The following is a 19,001-nucleotide window of genomic DNA, read 5'->3' on the forward strand; positions in this document are numbered from 1 at the left end:
TCTGACTACCAGAGAAATTGCAGAAGATGTGGACATCAGCACTTTTTCAGCACATTGAGACAGACGTGCGGAGGAATTCGCGCGTCGGGACGGAGCCGCATGGCGCAAAGCAACGCCGTGATGAAGCCTCACAGGACATGTTCTGGCATGTCCAGCTCATCCACAGTTTCTCAGATAGTCATATGATGGAAAAGCCACCGAAAGCCGTCTGAAAGCCATCTGAAAGCTATCCTGTGAGACCAACACGGAGGTGCTTTTGTCCCGCGCCATTCACGGCTCTGTGGCGGAGGAATCCTCCTCCTCCTCTTTCCATGACAAAAACTCCTGTAACAGTGGAATGTGCGGAAAAAGTGTTATGTTCACCTCTTCTGCCATTTCTGTAGTAGTCAGATGACGTCCTGGATCAACATAGCGTTCAGTTTAGAAATGACCTGGTCGTTTCAGCCTGTCGATCGCCGCTCGGAGCGCGGCGCGCCCTCCGCCATTGTGCGCCGTCTTTAAACCGGTTGTAACACTCCTTAATCTGTGTGATCCCCATAAAATCGTCCCTGAAAGCCATCTGAATTTTCCGAAAGGTGTCCACCTGGCTGTCTCTCACAGTTTCTGGAAAAATTTGATGCAGCAAAGCTCCAAATCATTCAGACATTTTACTCGCAATAAAAATCCGACGAGGGGGGTGGACCACTGCTCACACAAAGCCTGCTCACAGGCGAATGACGCAACCGACAGGCGTGAAAAAACTCACGCATGCACACGAAGGTTCAAGCTTGGCTGATGCAGTCACACGTGATTCAAATCCATATGGTTTTTGCAAAAAATAAAAAGGTTGGATAGTTTTCTAACAGACCTCGTATAGTTGAACGATGCACAGAGACACTGTGGGTTGATAATAAGTGTTATCACCGTCCTTCGCTTCAGCTTATCTGATATTTTTCTTGGCCTGCCACTTCGGGCCTTAACTAGTACTGTGCCTGCGGTCTTCCATTTCCTCACTATGTTCCTTACAGTGGAAACTAACAGCTGAAATCTCTGAGATAGCTTTTGTATCCTTCTCCTAAACCATGATGTTGAACAGTCTTAAATACCCTGTCTCCTGATTGGATTCACCTGTAAGGAGGTCAAAGGTCAATGAGCTCACCAAACCAATTGTGTGTTCCAATAATTAGTGCTAAATGTATTCAAATCAATAAAATGACAAGGGTGCCCAAATGTATGCACCTGCCTAATTTTGTTTAAATAATTATTGCACACTTTCTGTAAATACTAGAAACTTCATTTCACTTCTCAAATATCAGTGTGTTTGCCTGCTATATCATATATTTAACTGAAATTTCTGATCGAGACAACCAATGATTTATAAAGGAAAATCATGAAAATTATCCGAGGTGCCCAAACCTTTGCATACAACTGTATGTCACACAAGCTTAGGCTCAGCGTCAGCTGGTCAAATTGATGCCAATGTCTCACTGGACCAAGAACCATCATTTCAGTCTTGTCAGAGTTTAAAAGTAGGAAACTGCTCGACATCCACCTTTTCACTGATGCAAGGCAATCTTCTAAGGATTTTATGTAGATGAGATTACCAGCAGTTATCAGCATGTATAACTGAGTATCATCAGCATAGCAATGAAAGATAAAACCAAAACTCTGCAATATGTGCCCAAGGGAGAAGAATATGGTGATCCATGGTATCAAATGCAGCACTAAGATCTAACACCACCAGAACCGTAGTGGTGTGGAGCAAAATGCTAGATTTCATATCGACCTATAGTTTTTCAATATACTTCGGTCAAGATTAGATTTCTTAAAGCCTGTCTAGTGGATTTTTATTTTGTTTTTTGCCACCGTTGTCGTGCGTTGCCTGTGCTGCTCCACAGCCTGTCTAGTGGATTTTTATTTTGTTTTTTTGCCACCGTTGTCGTGCGTTGCCTGTGCTGCTCCGCAGCCTGTCTAGTGGATTTTTATTTTATTTTTTTGCCGCCGTTGTCGTGCGTTACCTGTGCTGCTCCACAGCCTGTCTAGTGGATTTTTATTTTATTTTTTACCACTGTTGTCGTGCGTTACCTGTGCTGTTCCACGGCCTGTCTAGTGGATTTTTATTTTATTTTTTTTTTACCACCGTTGTCGTGCGTTACCTGTGCTGCTCCGCAGCCTGTCTAGTGGATTTTTATTTTATTTTCTACCACTGTTGTCGTGCGTTACCTGTGCTGCTCCACAGCCTGTCTAGTGGATTTTTATTTTATTTTTGCACCGTTGTCGTGCGTTCGCTGTTGCCGTGCGTTACTTGTGCTGCTTCATGGCCTGTCTGGTGCCTTAACTAAAGCACTCCTTCTGCTGAATCACCTCTAAATTATTTACACATTATTCACTTTGCGTTTTTTAGGAATCCACTAGGTTGCGTAGCTACTAGCTTTTAGCCGATTTAGCATGGCGGCTTCTCCTGTCTCTCCCGCACTTTTCTGCTTTGGTTGTGAAATGTTTAGTTATTCCTTGGCCTCCTTTAGCAGTAACGGTACTTGTAATAAGTGCAGCTTATTCGTAGCTTTGGAGGCCAGGCTGGGCGAATTGGAGACTCGGCTCCGCACCGTGGAAAATTCTACAACTAACCAGGCCCCTGTAGTCGGTGCGGACCAAGGTGGCTTAACCACCGTTAGTTCCCCCCTGGCGGATCCCGGGCAGTCGGGAAAGCAGGCCGACTGGGTGACTGTGAGGAGGAAGCGTAGCCCTAAACAGAAGCCCCGTGTACACCGTCAACCCGTGCACATCTCTAACCGTTTTTCCCCACTCGACGATACACTCGCCGAGGATCAAACTCTGGTTATTGGTGACTCTGTTTTGAGAAATGTGAAGTTAGCGACACCAGCAACCATTGTCAATTGTCTTCCGGGGGCCAGAGCAGGCGACATTGAAGGAAATTTGAAATTGCTGGCTAAGGCTAAGCGTAAATTTGGTAAGATTGTAATTCACGTCGGCAGTAATGACACTCGGTTACGCCAATCGGAGGTCACTAAAATTAACATTAAATCGGTGTGTAACTTTGCAAAAACAATGTCGGACTCTGTTGTTTTCTCTGGGCCCCTCCCCAATCAGACCGGGAGTGACATGTTTAGCCGCATGTTCTCCTGAATTGCTGGCTGTCTGAGTGGTGTCCAAAAAATGAGGTGGGCTTCATTGATAATTGGCAAAGCTTCTGGGGAAAACCTGGTCTTGTTAGGAGAGACGGCATCCATCCCACTTTAGATGGAGCAGCTCTCATTTCTAGAAATCTGGCCAATTTTCTTGGATCCTCCAAACTGTGACTGTCTAGCGTTGGGACCAGGAGGCAGAACTGTGGTCTTATACACCTCTCTGCAGCTTCTCTCCCCCTGCCATCCCCTCATTACCCCATCCCCGTAGAGACGGTGCCTGCTTCCAGACCACCAATAACCAGCAAAAATCTATTTAAGCAAAAAAAATTCAAAAAGAAAAATAATATAGCACCTTCAACTGCACCACAGACTAAACAGTTAAATGTGGTCTATTAAACATTAGGTCTCTCTCTTCTAAGTCCCTGTTGGTAAATGATATAATAATTGATCAACGTATTGATTTATTCTGCCTAACAGAAACCTGGTTACAGCAGGATGAATATGTTAGTTTAAATGAGTCAACACCCCCGAGTCACACTAACTGTCAGAATGCTCGTAGTACGGGCCGGGGCGGAGGATTAGCAGCAATCTTCCATTCCAGCTTATTAATTAATCAAAAACCTAGACAGAGCTTTAATTCATTTGAAAGCTTGTCTCTTAGTCTTTTCCATTCAAATTGGAAGTCCCAAAAACCAGTTTTATTTGTTATTATCTATCGTCCACCTGGTCGTTACTGTGAGTTTCTCTATGAATTTTCAGACCTTCTGTCTGACTTAGTGCTTAGCTCAGATAAGATACTTATAGTGGGCGATTTTAACATCCACACAGATGCTGAGAATGACTGCCTCAACACTGCATTTAATCTATTATTAGACTCTATTGGCTTTGCTCAAAAAGTAAATGAGTCCACCCACCACTTTAATCATATCTTAGATCTTGTTTTGACTTATGGTATGGAAATAGAAGACTTAACAGTATTCCCTGAAAACTCCCTTCTGTCTGATCATTTTTTAATAACATTTACATTTACCCTGATGGACTACCCTGCAGTGGGGAATAAGTTCATTACACTAGAAGTCTTCAGAAAGCGCTGTAACTAGGTTAAGGATATGATCCTTCTTATGTGCTCTATTGTCATATACCAACACAGAGCAGAGTAGCTACCTAAACTCTGTAAGGGAGTTAGAGTATCTCGTCAATAGTGTTTACATCCTCATTGAAGACAACTTTGGATGCTGTAGCTCCTCTGAAAAAGAGGAGCTTTAAATCAGAAGTGTCTGACTCCGTGGTATAACTCACAAACTCGTAGCTTAAAGCAGATAACCCGTAAGTTGGAGAGGAAATGGCGTCTCACTAATTTAGAAGATCTTCACTTAGCCTGGAAAAAGAGTTTGTTGCTCTATAAAAAAGCCCTCCGTAAAGCTAGGACATCTTTCTACTCATCACTAATTGAAGAAAATAAGAACAACCTCAGGTTTCTTTTCAGCACTGTAGCCAGGCTGACAAAGAGTCAGAGCTCTATTGAGCTGAGTATTCCATTAACTTTAACTAGTAATGACTTCATGACTTTCTTTGCTAACAAAATTTTGAACTATTAGAGAAAAAATTACTCATAACCATCCCAAAGATGTATCGTTATCTTTGGCTGCTTTCAGTGATGCCGGTATTTGGTTAGACTCTTTCTCTCCCGATTGTTCTGTCTGAGTTATTTTCATAGTTACTTCATCCAAACCATCAACATGTTTATTAGACCCCATTCCTGCCAGGCTGCTCAAGGAAGTCCTACATTATTAATGCTTCAATCTTAAATATGATCAACTTATCTTTGTTAGTTGGCTATGTACCACAGGCTTTTAAGGTGGCAGTAATTAAACCATTACTTAAAAAGCCATCACTTGACCCCAGCTATTTTAGCTAATTATAGGCCAATCTCCAACCTTCCTTTCTCCTCAAAGATTCTTGAGAGGGTAGTTGTAAAACAGCTAACTGATCACCTGCAGAGGAATGGTCTATTTGAAGAGGTTCAGTCAGGTTTTAGAATTCATCATAGTACAGAAACAGCATTAGTGAAGGTTACAAATGATCTTCTTATGGCTCTCGGACAGTGGACTTATCTCTGTGCTTGTTCTGTTGGACCTCAGTGCTGCTTTTGATACTGTTGACCATAAAATTTATTACAGAGATTAGAGCATGTCATAGGTATTAAAGGCACGCGCTGCGGTGGTTTGAATCATATTTGTCTAATAGATTACAGTTTGTTCATGTAAATGGGGAATCTTCTTCACAGACTAAAGTTAATTATGGAGTTCCACAAGGTTCTGTGCTAGGACCAATTTTATTCACTTTATACATGCTTCCCTAGGCAGTATTATTAGACGGTATTGCTTAAATTTTCATTGTTACGCAGATGATACCCAGCTTTATCTATCCATGAAGCCAGAGGACACACACCAATTAGCTAAACTGCAGGATTGTCTTACAGACATAAAGACATGGATGACCTCTAATTTCCTGCTTTTAAACTCAGATAAAACTGAAGTTATTGTACTTGGCCCCACAAATCTTAGAAGCATGGGTGTCTAACCAGATCTTTACTCTGGATGGCATTTCCCTGACCTCTAGTAATACTGTGAGAAATCTTGGAGTCATTTTTGATCAGGATATGTCATTCAAAGCGCATATTAAACAAATATGTAGGACTGCCTTTTTGCATTTACGCAATATCTCTAAAATCAGAAAGGTCTTGTCTCAGAGTGATGCTGAAAAACTAATTCATGCATTTATTTCCTCTAGGCTGGACTATTGTAATTCTTTATTATCAGGTTGTCCTAAAAGTTCCCTAAAAGCCTTCAGTTAATTCAAATGCTGCAGCCTAGAGTACTGACGGGGACTAGCAGGAGAGAGCATATCTCACCCGTGTTGGCCTCTCTTCATTGGCTTTCCTGTTAATTCTAGAATAGAATTTAAAATTCTTCTTCTTACTTATAAGGTTTTGAATAATCAGGTCCCATCTTATCTTAGGGACCTCGTAGTACCATATCACCCTAATAGAGCGCTTCGCTCTCAGACTGCAGGCTTACTTGTAGTTCCTAGGGTTTGTAAGAGTAGAATGGGAGGCAGAGCCTTCAGCTTTCAGGCTCCTCTCCTGTGGAACCAGCTCCCAATTCAGATCAGGGAGACAGATACCCTCTCTACTTTTAAGATTAGGCTTAAAACTTTCCTTTTCGCTAAGGCTTATAGTTAGGGCTGGATCGGGTGACCCTGGACTATCCCTTGGTTATGCTGCTTTAGACGTAGACTGTGGGGGGGTTCCCATGATGCACTGTTTCTTTCTCTTTTTGCTCTGTATGCATCACTCCGCATTTAATCATTAGTGATCAATCTCTGCCCCCCTCCACAGCATGTCTTTTTCCTGGTTCTTTTCCTCAGCCCCAACCAGTCTCAGCAGAAGACTGCCCCTCCCTGAGCCTGGTTCTGCTGGAGGTTTCTTCCTGTTAAGAGGGAGTTTTTCCTTCCCACTGTTGCCAAGTGCTTGCTCACAGGGGGTCGTTTTGACCGTTGGGGTTTTTCAGAATTATTGTATGGCCTTGCCTTACAATATAAAGCGCCTTGGGGCAACTGTTTGTTGTGATTTGGCGCTATATAAAAAAAAAGTTGATTGATTGATTAAATAATGGTTTAATCATTGCAGATTTGAAATATTTAGGAACAGATCCAGAGGTAAATTACAGATTAATAATTTCCAACACAGTCAGTCCAAGAGTGGGCCACAGGTCCTTAAACAGTTTTGTTGATATAGGGTCAAACAGGCTGGTTGTGCTTTTTGTAAATGTTACAAGTTTTGCCAGTACACCCAGTGAGATACTATCAAATTCTGTAAATCTAGGTAATACCTCAGTGATGGCACCCACCTTAATAGCAGGGTGTAGTGGCTGGGTTACCTCCTTCACACATAACACGATTGACGCTGACTGGCGCACGAAGGAGGGATTGCATGCCAGTCATGAAAAATTGGGGCCACCTCAAACGCCTCGTTCATGCTGTTGCCACAATCATTCGTGCACACAAGCGGTTGAAAGACATTGAGTGCCCTGCGAGTGTCCATTCAACACCCCTCTCTGCAGATATTGGCCATATTCCAGATGTCACACACGAACATCCAACACCGCTCCCTGGGCACTTAGAAAAGGTGGGGTTATTCGCGCTGCTGGCATGAGAGTAGAGAGCAGATGACCACATCTGTGAAAACTGTGTAAGTGCAACAAGAGTGTGATGTAACCTTGCAACACATGGGTGTGACTGTGGCAACCTCCCCCCCCCCCCCCCCACACACACACAAATGGCTTGTGGAGTGTGTTGTCATTATCTCCCCAACACACATGGCTTGTGGAGCCCCCCCCCCACACACACACACCATGAATCCAACATTGTCAGCTGTGGCTGAGGGTCTCGGAGTCCGGTCACTGTCCAGTACAGTGCACTGCTGGGACAGCTGACTGCTGTGCACTGTAACTCAGCTGGTGAACAAGAAATGCACATGTGTATGTGGGCACTCAAGACAGGTTGATAATTTCGTACTGACACGATCAAATGAGGACCAGCCAGTGTCTGAGTGCACCGCACAGTGTGAAGCCAGTTGGGCAGGCTGATGTCACTTTTGCCACATAAATTGTAGTTTACATGACAGACATTGAGTGGAGATCAGATAATAACAATAATAATAATACATTTTATTTATAACACACTTACAAGAAAATCTCAGTGCTACAGCATAAAAATGAACAGAAACACCTTAAAATTACACATTCAAAATCTTTCTAAATAAAAATGTTTAAAGCTGCTTTTTAAAAGACTCCACAGACTGTGGCGCTCTCAGATGTTGGGGCATTGTCGTTCCAGAGTTGTGGGGCAGCTGCCTGAAAAGATCTGTCCCCCATGGTGCGGAGCTTGGTCCGGGGTTGGCAGAGGCAATTTGAGAGGGAGGGGCGGACCTTAGAAATGTTTCTAAGGTGGAAGAATGAGATTTTACAGAGGTGGTGCATATGATGATCAAAGGAGAGGGTGGGGTCAAACCTGACCCTGAGGTTTCTTACAGAGGAGGAGAAGGGGATGGAGTGGCCTGAAAATGAGAGAGCTGTAATGGCGACGAGTGGAGCTGATGTGTGTGCCAGCAAGGATGGCTTCTGTTTTGGTGCTGTTTAGCTGTAGAAAATTTCCTGTCATCCACGCCCTTATCTCCCCCAGGCAGGCTCTAAGTGTAGACAGAACAGTTGTTTGGGGATGTGGGGTCGGTTCACCGGTAGAGACGAGTATCATCGCATATCAGTGGAAGGAAATTCCATGCTGCCAACGTGACCCAGGGGAAGGTGTTGTGTGGGCGCTGAAGAGGAGGTCTGCTGGCCCACCACCACCAGAGGGCACCCTGCCTGGAGTGCGGGCTCCAGGCACCAGAGGGCGCTGCCACCTCACAGGAGCAGCCGGGGTGACAGCTGTCACCTACGACAGCTGTTACCAATCATCTGATCCGCAGCGGTATATCTGCAAGACGTCATCTCCACTTCTTTGCCGCGATATCGCTCTACGAGGAGGTAACGTATCCAGCCAATCATATTGTCTTTTGACCATAAATACTTTTTTGCCTTCACGCAGAGAGTGAGTAGAACAGCAGGAGACTGTATTGGACCCTTTTGGATAAGTACTCACATTCCTGCACTAACAGTGTTTTCTTGACGAGAGGTGGAGGTGGTTTTTCCACCATACGTGTTGCTGGGTGCAGGCGCACCCACATCTGACTGTTTCTGTCCTCGCCAGCAGTACCAGATCCGACAAGCGGAGGCAGTGGCCACCTGGGAGTGTCGGGACTTGGCGGCTCCAGTATTCCCGGGGTTCGGTGGCGGAGGAAATCGTGTGGTTCCGGTTCTGCTTGGGACAGACGTCTCCTATCTTCGAGCCTGCCCACATGACACCTTTGTGATTCGACTTTATTGTCTATTGTTGTAATCGGTTGTGTTTGTTGTGCTTATTTCACAACAGTAAAAGTGCTATTTGACTTCCTCCATTGTCCGTTCATTTGCGCCCCCTGTTGTGGGTCCGTGTACCTACACTTTCCCAACAGAAGGCTATAGATGGTGAATAAGGTGGGGCCAAGAACGGACCCCTGAGGAACCCCACAGGTGACAGTGTGGGGCCTTGACCTTGCATCCCCCAGGGCCACATACTCAGGCCTGCCTGCAAGGAAGGACTGGAACCACTGAAAAGCAGCTCCAGTCAGACCAGCTGTGTGCTGTAACTGGTGGAGGAGGATCTGGTGGTCCACAGTGTTGAAAGTGACAGTTAGGTCTAACAGCACCAGGACGGATGGAAATAAAACTAAGAAGGGTAAAGGCATGAACTCATTCATGTGTGATCACATTGCTCATACGTTGTGGACATACAACTCATGTCAGCTGACTGCCGACTGTCAGCTGGACCTGACCGTTCATGCAAGGTGTTAAATTAAAAACACAGACATCAGACAGATACAGGACAAAAAATAATAATACATACATTTAAAAAAAATCACAGAATAAAGGTACAGAGAATGAGCCTTTTTTTTCTGTGTGCTGGCGTGGTCCGCAGACAAAGGTGGGCATGTCCCAGAGACTGGCAGCTGGTCAGATATCTGTGATCACAAGTCACAGCCAGAGGACACCTGTAGTGGCTTGTAGAATATGATCTTCCACAACTTTACTGTGAGGTGCGTACGTCAGCTTGCTGTCCTCACTTGGAAATAAATTAAGACACATATTGCTTCAGCTGACTGCCGCGTAAGTGCACCGCAATGCTGGTGAATATTGTGCCATACAGAAAATCACCTCACATGACACCCCTGAGAAGCGCGTGTATCTGCGGGATTTCTTCACATTGTCAATCAATCAATCAATTTTTTTTTTTATATAGCGCCAAATCACAACAAACAGTTGCCCCAAGGCGCTTTATATTGTAAGGCAAGGCCATACAATAATTATGTAAAACCCCAACGGTCAAAACGACCCCCTGTGAGCAAGCACTTGGCTACAGTGGGAAGGAAAAAACTCCCTTTTAACAGGAAAGAAACCTCAGCAGAACCAGGCTCAGGGAGGGGCAGTCTTCTGCTGGGGACTGGTGGGGCTGAGGGAGAGAACCAGGAAAAGACATGCTGTGGAGGGGAGCAAGAGAGCGATCACTAATGATTAAATGCAGAGTGGTGCATACAGAGCAAAAAAGGAGAAGAAACAGTGCATCATGGGAACCCCCCCAGCAGTCTACTCTATAGCAGCATAACTAAGGGATGGTTTAGGGTCACCTGATCCAGCCCTAACTATAAGCTTTAGCAAAAAGGAAAGTTTTAAGCCTAATCTTAAAAGTAGAGAGGGTATCTGTCTCCCTGATCTGAATTGGGAGCTGGTTCCACAGGAGAGGAGCCTGAAAGCTGAAGGCTCTGCCTCCCATTCTACTCTTACAAACCCTAGGAACTACAAGTAAGCCTGCAGTCTGAGAGCGAAGCGCTCTATTGGGGTGATATGGTACTACGAGGTCCCTAAGATAAGATGGGACCTGATTATTCAAAACCTTATAAGTAAGAAGAAGAATTTTAAATTCTATTCTAGAATTAACAGGAAGCCAATGAAGAGAGGCCAATATGGGTGAGATATGCTCTCTCCTTCTAGTCACCGTCAGTACTCTAGCTGCAGCATTTGAATTAACTGAAGGCTTTTTAGGGAACTTTTAGGACAACCTGATAATAATGAATTACAATAGTCCAGCCTAGAGGAAATAAATGCATGAATTAGTTTTTCAGCATCACTCTGAGACAAGACCTTTCTGATTTTAGAGATATTGCGTAAATGCAAAAAAGCAGTCCTACATATTTGTTTAATATGCGCTTTGAATTACATATCCTGATCAAAAAATGACTCCAAGATTTCTCACAGTATTACTAGAGGTCAGGGGTAATGCCATCCAGAGTAAGGATCTGGTTAGACACCATGTTTCTAAGATTTGTGGGGCCAAGTACAATAACTTCAGATTTATCTGAGTTTAAAAGCAGGAAATTAGAGGTCATCCATGTCTTTATGTCTGTAAGACAATCCTGCAGTTTAGCTAATTGGTTGTGTGTCCTCTGCTTCATGGATAGATAAAGCTGGGTATCATCTGCGTAACAATGAAAATTTAAGCAATACCGTCTAATAATACTGCCTAAGGGAAGCATGTATAAAGTGAATAAAATTGGTCCTAGCACAGAACCTTGTGGAACTCCATAATTAACTTTAGTCTGTGAAGAAGATTCCCCATTTACATCAACAATTGTAATCTATTAGACAAATATGATTCAAACCACCGCAGCGCAGTGCCTTTAATACCTATGGCATGCTCTAATCTCTGTAATAAAATTTTATGGTCAACAGTATCAAAAGCAGCACTGAGGTCTAACAGAACAAGCACAGAGATGAGTCCACTGTCCGAGGCCCTAAGAAGATCATTTGTAACCTTCACTAATGCTGTTTCTGTACTATGATGAATTCTAAAACCTGACTGAAACTCTTCAAATAGACCATTCCTCTGCAGATGATCAGTTAGCTGTTTTACAACTACCCTTTCAAGAATTTTTGAGAGAAAAGGAAGGTTGGAGATTGGCCTATAATTAGCTAAGATAGCTGGGTCAAGTGATGGCTTTTTAAGTAATGGTTTAATTACTGCCACCTTAAAAGCCTGAGGTACATAGCCAACTAACAAAGATAGATTGATCATATTTAAGATCGAAGCATTAAATAATGGTAGGGCTTCCTTGAGCAGCCTGGTAGGAATGGGGTCTAATAAACATGTTGATGGTTTGGATGAAGTAACTAATGAAAATAACTCAGACAGAACAATCGGAGAGAAAGAGTCTAACCAAATACCGGCATCACTGAAAGCAGCCAAAGATAACGATACGTCTTTGGGATGGTTATGAGTAATTTTTTCTCTAATAGTTAAAATTTTGTTAGCAAAGAAAGTCATGAAGTCATTACTAGTTAAAGTTAATGGAATATTCAGCTCAATAGAGCTCTGACTCTTTGTCAGCCTGGCTACAGTGCTGTAAAGAAACCTGGGGTTGTTCTTATTTTCTCAATTAGTGATGAGTAGAAAGATGTCCTAGCTTTACGGAGGGCTTTTTTATAGAGCAACAGACTCTTTTTCCAGGCTAAGTGAAGATCTTCTAAATTAGTGAGACGCCATTTCCTCTCCAACTTACGGGTTATCTGCTTTAAGCTACGAGTTTGTGAGTTATACCACGGAGTCAGACACTTCTGATTTAAAGCTCTCTTTTTCAGAGGAGCTACAGCATCCAAAGTTGTCTTCAATGAGGATGTAAAACTAGTGACGAGATACTCTATCGCCCTTACAGAGTTTAGGTAGCTACTCTGCACTGTGTTGGTATATGGCATTAGAGAACATAAAGAAGGAATCATATCCTTAAACCTAGTTACAGCGCTTTCTGAAAGACTTCTAGTGTAATGAAACTTATTCCCCACTGCTGGGTAGTCCATCAGAGTAAATGTAAATGTTATTAAGAAATGATCAGACAGAAGGGAGTTTTCAGGGAATACTGTTAAGTCTTCTATTTCCATACCATAAGTCAGAACAAGATCTAAGATATGATTAAAGTGGTGGGTGGACTCATTTACTTTTTGAGCAAAGCCAATAGAGTCTAATAATAGATTAAATGCAGTGTTGAGGCTGTCATTCTCAGCATCTGTGTGGATGTTAAAATCGCCCACTATAATTATCTTATCTGAGCTAAGCACTAAGTCAGACAAAAGGTCTGAAAATTCACAGAGAAACTCACAGTAACGACCAGGTGGACGATAGATAATAACAAATAAAACTGGTTTTTGGGACTTCCAATTTGGATGGACAAGACTAAGAGACAAGCTTTCAAATGAATTAAAGCTCTGTCTGGGTTTTTGATTAATTAATAAGCTGGAATGGAAGACTGCTGCTAATCCTCCGCCCCGGCCCGTGCTACGAGCATTCTGACAGTTAGTGTGACTCGGGGGTGTTGACTCATTTAAACTAATATATTCATCCTGCTGTAACCAGGTTTCTGTTAGGCAGAATAAATCAATATGTTGATCAATTATTATATCATTTACCAACAGGGACTTAGAAGAGAGAGACCTAATGTTTAATAGACCACATTTAACTGTTTTAGTCTGTGGTGCAGTTGAAGGTGCTATATTATTTTTTCTTTTTGAATTTTTATGCTTAAATAGATTTTTGCTGGTTATTGGTGGTCTGGGAGCAGGCACCGTCTCTACGGGGATGGGGTAATGAGGGGATGGCAGGGGGAGAGAAGCTGCAGAGAGGTGTGTAAGACTACAACTCTGCTTCCTGGTCCCAACCCTGGATAGTCACAGTTTGGAGGATTTAAGAAAATTGGCCAGATTTCTAGAAATGAGAGCTGCTCCATCCAAAGTAGGATGGATGCCGTCTCTCCTAACAAGACCAGGTTTTCCCCAGAAGCTTTGCCAATTATCTATGAAGCCCACCTCATTTTTTGGACACCACTCAGACAGCCAGCAATTCAAGGAGAACATGCGGCTAAACATGTCACTCCCGGTCCGATTGGGGAGGGGCCCAGAGAAAACTACAGAGTCCGACATTGTTTTTGCAAAGTTACACACCGATTTAATGTTAATTTTAGTGACCTCCGATTGGCGTAACCGAGTGTCATTACTGCCGACGTGAATTACAATCTTACCAAATTTACACTTAGCCTTAGCCAGCAGTTTCAAATTTCCTTCAATGTCGCCTGCTCTGGCCCCCGGAAGACAATTGACTATGGCTGCTAGTGTCGCTAACTTCACATTTCTCAAAACAGAGTCGCCAATAACCAGAGTTTGATCCTCGGCGGGTGTGTTGTCGAGTGGGGAAAAACGGTTAGAGATGTGAACGGGTTGGCGGTGTACACGGGGCTTCTGTTTAGGGCTACGCTTCCTCCTCACAGTCACCCAGTCAGCCTGCTTTCCCGACTGCTCGGGATCTGCCGGGAGGGAACTAACGGCGGCTAAGCTACCTTGGTCCGCACCGACTACAGGGGCCTGGCTAGCTGTAGAATTTTCCACGGTGCGGAGCTGAGTCTCCAATTCGCCCAGCCTGGCCTCCAAAGCTACGAATAAGCTACACTTATTACAAGTACCGTTACTGCTAAAGGAGGCCGAGGAATAACTAAACATTTCACACCCAGAGCAGAAAAGTGCGGGAGAGACAGGAGAAGCCGCCATGCTAAATCGGCTAAGAGCTAGTAGCTACGCTAACCTAGCGGATTCCTAAAAACACGCAAAGTGAATAATGTGTAAATAATTTAGAGGTGATTCAGCAGAAGGAGTGCTTTAGTTAAGGCACGTAAAGATTACACTGGGAAACAAATCGTAATCTAGATAACTAGATCAATCTAACTGCGCAGATTAAACAGCTAACAGATACAGAAAAACACCGCTGTGCTCCGGAACAGGAAGTGATACAATACCGCAGTGAGAGCCAACCACCAGTGGCCCTTTTAATAATTAAAACACATATCACATCTGTAATGCCGTCACTCGCACATCACTACGCGCTGGACATGCCATGCAGGCTGATGTGGTCATGACACGGGAGCTGGCTCTTCATGACTTGGTAGCCCAGCTGATGTCTTCATGAGACGAGCACATCAGGTAATTCATGTAAAACAGGGGTGCCCAAGTTCGGTCCTCGAGAACTACCTTCCTGACATTCTTAGTTGTCTCCCTACTCCAACACACCTGAATCTGATGAAAGGCTCATTAAAAGCCTGCTAACGACTCTTTCTTGGGCAGATGATGTAAAACAGAAAAGGGAAAACAGTAATCCATGTCATTTCATTACTTCCTGGTGTATGTCTAGGAGGAGGCTAACTCCGCTCTTTATAACAGGAATTAAGTATTATAAATTGTGGGGGGTTTTATTTTTTGCTCTGCTTCTGTGTGCATGACTTTCCACGTGCTTGCACTGTGGGCGTGAACATGAGTGTGCACGAAACTGTTGCCGCAGTATCGTGCACACCTGTCCGACCGTGTGTCCCTCCCGACAGCAGGTGGAATGGTTCGCGGTTCCCCATTTCACTTTTTGTTTGCGGATTTTCTTCCAGTTTCTGCGTCTTTCGCCCAACGACGTGTTATGTGTGAAGGGACCCTAAGGCATGCAGACGTATGTTTAAGCTAATGTTGTCTATTTTCTTCTCGAAGTAATCCAAGAAATCTTGTGCTGTAAAAGGAGAGCTACTTACAGGTGGTAAATGGTAAATGGACTGCATTTATGTAGCACTTTTCCGTCTGCATCAGACGCTCAAAGCGCTTTACACATCAGTGCTTCACATTCACCCCAATATGAGGCTGCTCCCATAAAAGGCGCCCACTACACACTGGGAGCAACTAGGTAATTAAGTACCTTGCCCAAGGGCCTTTAGTGATTTTCCGGTCAGGCTGGGATTTGAACCGAGGATCCTCTGGTCCAAAGCCCAACGCTTTAATCACTGGACCATCACCTCCCCTAAACCATCACCTCCCATGGTGGTTGTCCAAGAATAAGTGTTGCCACCATGTTGAACAAGAACTTTGAGTTATGCTTATTATTGTTGATCAAATCAGAGTAATAGGCCCACTTTGTAGCCAGTAGTGCATGCTTATAGTCTAAGATAGGATCACGCCACAGGAGGTGGAATACTTCTAATTTTGAACTACGCCATTTTTGTTCTAGACCTCTAACCTTATGCTTGAGTTCACGCAAGTAATCACTGAACCAAGCTAACTGTGTTTTGGGGGGGCTCTCAGTTTTCCACTTGATTTATGCGGGTAATGACCAAAACAACAACATCATGGATACAACAGGTGGAAATGAGATTCCTTAATCCAGTATCTGGGCTTACACTCAGGGATGGTTTGAGAAACTCAAATATCCAGGAACGACTCGGAATACAGCCGCTGATTCTTCATATTGAAACGGGCCAGCTGAGGTGGTTTGAGCATCTGGTGAGGATGACCCCTAGCCGTCTCCCTGGGAGGTCTTCCAGGAGCGTTCAGCTCCATGTTGGCTTCATGCCATTATGTTTGTTTCTTTCTTTTGACTGATCCAGTTTTGCTCTGGTGCAAACGTGTGTGTGTGTGTGTGTGTGTGTGTGTGTGTGTGTGTGTGTGTGTGTGTGTGTGTGAAGTCGATATTTTCAGATTGACAAACTCTGTCCGTGTGTCCAGTTGCTTTTCCTTCTCTCATGGCTCCTCTGATGAGATTCATCCCAAACAAAGTACGAGACACTGTAAACCAGTTCTTCAGCTGCACCATTCAGAAGATCATCAAGCAGAGATAGCAGCAGCCTCCTGAACAGGTCTGATGTTGGCAGTCTGTCATACACCAACGCATCATATCGAACAAAACAACTCAAAGTGAATTTTCAGTTCAGTATGGGTGCTAGTTTATAAGCAGTGACCCACTCTTGATATCCTGCATTGCTTTTTAAACATGAAGGTTTTTTTAAAAAAAATGAATAATTTCTGCCGTGCAGAGACGGAGAGACTTCCTTCAGCTGTTGCTGGATGCACGAATCAGTGAAGACAGGGTGTCTATGGATTATTTTGATACAACAAAGCATGATGATGGGCACCAGATCGTCGTAGATCAGCACAGTGAACGTCACCACCGACAGGAGCCACCCACACAGCGTTCACAGAAAAAGTTGACAGAGGACGAGGTTGTGGGACAGGCTTTTGTCTTCCTCATTGCAGGATATGAAACCAGCAGTAACACATTAGGCTTCACCTGCTACCTGCTCGCCATCCACCCAGAATGTCAACGCAAAGTACAGGAGGAGGTGGATCTTTTCTTCACCAAACATGTGAGTTTGTTTCATTCTTGTTAGAGATCATTTGATGTGATGTAGAAGGCCTAAAATAGCCTCTGGACAGCTGATTAAATGTCTTTGTTACTAGCTGTCTTTAGACGATCCTTGGGTATCTGCTGGAATGACTTTGAGTCAAACAAGCGGTTACGTAGGGAGATTCAGAAGAGGAGTGTCACCAAAGGTGCCGCTTACCAACAGTCAAGGCAGGCAACTATTTGAAGCCCCAGCCTGGGTGCCCCAGAAGGCTGCCAAACTTTAATCTGCAACCACAGCTGCCCATCACATAGGCAGTTTAGACAAATGCTAGGGGTGAACTCATAGGGAGAAGCCTACATAAGAAAACTTTATCACAAGGGGTTGATTGAGAAGTTTTGAGCCTGACCAAGAAAAAGTAGAGCATGGTTCTCCATCTTTTGCATTCTTAGAAAACAATATTGTTCAACATTGCACACTCAAAAAAAAAAAAAAACACTTGCTCAGTGACCATAATAAAATTATGTAAGGTATTTCCACCCTAGTAAAATGTGTTAACCTTGCCAGAAACAATTTTGCTCAGTGACCCAAGTGTAAATTTGTTGGGCCAATATGATGAATTTACGTTACTGTTACCTAATTACCATGGTTCAGGCCGACATGATATGTAAAAATAAATGTAGACCAAAATGTAAATTTGTTGGGTCACCATGATGAATTTGCATTACTGTTACTCAATTACCATGGTTCAGGCCAATGAGATTTGTCAGGGTAAATGTAACAAAAATAAAAAGTAGGTCCCTTCGGCTGCTCCCTTGTTTGCGGACAGGGTCGCCACAGCAAATCTGAGGTGGATCTGCATATTGAATTGGCACAGGTTTTACACCAGATGCCCTTCCTGACGCAACTCCATATTACATGGAGAAATGTGACAGGGGTGGGTTTGAACTGGGAACCTTCCATACTGAAACCAAGTGCACTAACCACTTGGTAAATGTAACACACTGATGTAATTTGATATGATAATGTTTTCCTTAATTTATTAGGGTAGTTACAATTACTTTTGCTGTGTTGGATCAGCACAATTTATGCAGATCCACCTTGGATTTGCTATGGCCACCCCAGCGCAAACAAGCGAGCAGCCAAAGGGACTTACTGTTTTTTTTTTTTCACATTTACCCTTACAAATCTAGTTGGCCTGAACCATGATGACTGACTGAGTAATGCAAATTCATCATGTTGACCCAACAAATTTATATTTAAGTCACTCAGCAAAATTGTTTCTGGCTACATTAACACATTTTAGTTGGGTGGAAATACTTTCCACTCAAAACCACATCACTCCAGTCATGTCAGTGGATGATCTGCTGTTGCAGTGGTGACAGCACTACAGTCATTGCATGCCTGTTGGACAGTCGTGGTGAGGTGCGGGATCTGTAAGGTGTTTTTGCATGACCCGTGTGTTGTGTGTGCATTTTCTGGGCTTGGCGACTCTTCTGCAGAAATCAGGTGCACCTTCATACTTCACAGTGACCATTGTGATCATGGCAGTTTCTGAGAAGATACCAAGAGGACCTTGTAAGGTCCTGACGGCAGCTGAGCACCTCTCTGCCGTCATGTGGGTTTCATGTGATTTCATGATGCCACAAGGACCACTGGACAGACCCTGTCCCTGTGTAAAGGAGGTTTTATCTTCTGAGATATGTCTCAGAGCAGACCGGTTGCAGTGATCACACACCAGTAGCTTAGCTACTGGTGAATCTCTCTGAAAGAGTGTTGAATCCCTCTGAAAGGCATTTTATAACTTTTGAGTAGTAGAAGCTAGGCTTAGAAAACAGGTCAAGGTCTGTGAACAGCAATATGGTTTCATGCCAAGAAAGAGCACTACTGATGCAATGTGTGCTCTGACAGCACTGATGGAGAAGTATATGGAAGGCCACAAGGAGTTACATTGTGTGTTTGTGGATTTAGAGAAAGCTTAGGACAGG

At 43.7% G+C, this 19,001-nt stretch overlaps 1 pseudogene; it reads left to right on the forward strand.

The window, feature by feature from the left end:
* LOC117514956 overlaps positions 1–19,001 on the forward strand; it is a 44,055-nt pseudogene that overhangs the window by 12,742 nt on the left and 12,312 nt on the right.

Source organism: Thalassophryne amazonica, chromosome 8 (genome assembly GCF_902500255.1).
Source record: "Thalassophryne amazonica chromosome 8, fThaAma1.1, whole genome shotgun sequence".
Taxonomy (NCBI): domain Eukaryota; kingdom Metazoa; phylum Chordata; class Actinopteri; order Batrachoidiformes; family Batrachoididae; genus Thalassophryne; species Thalassophryne amazonica.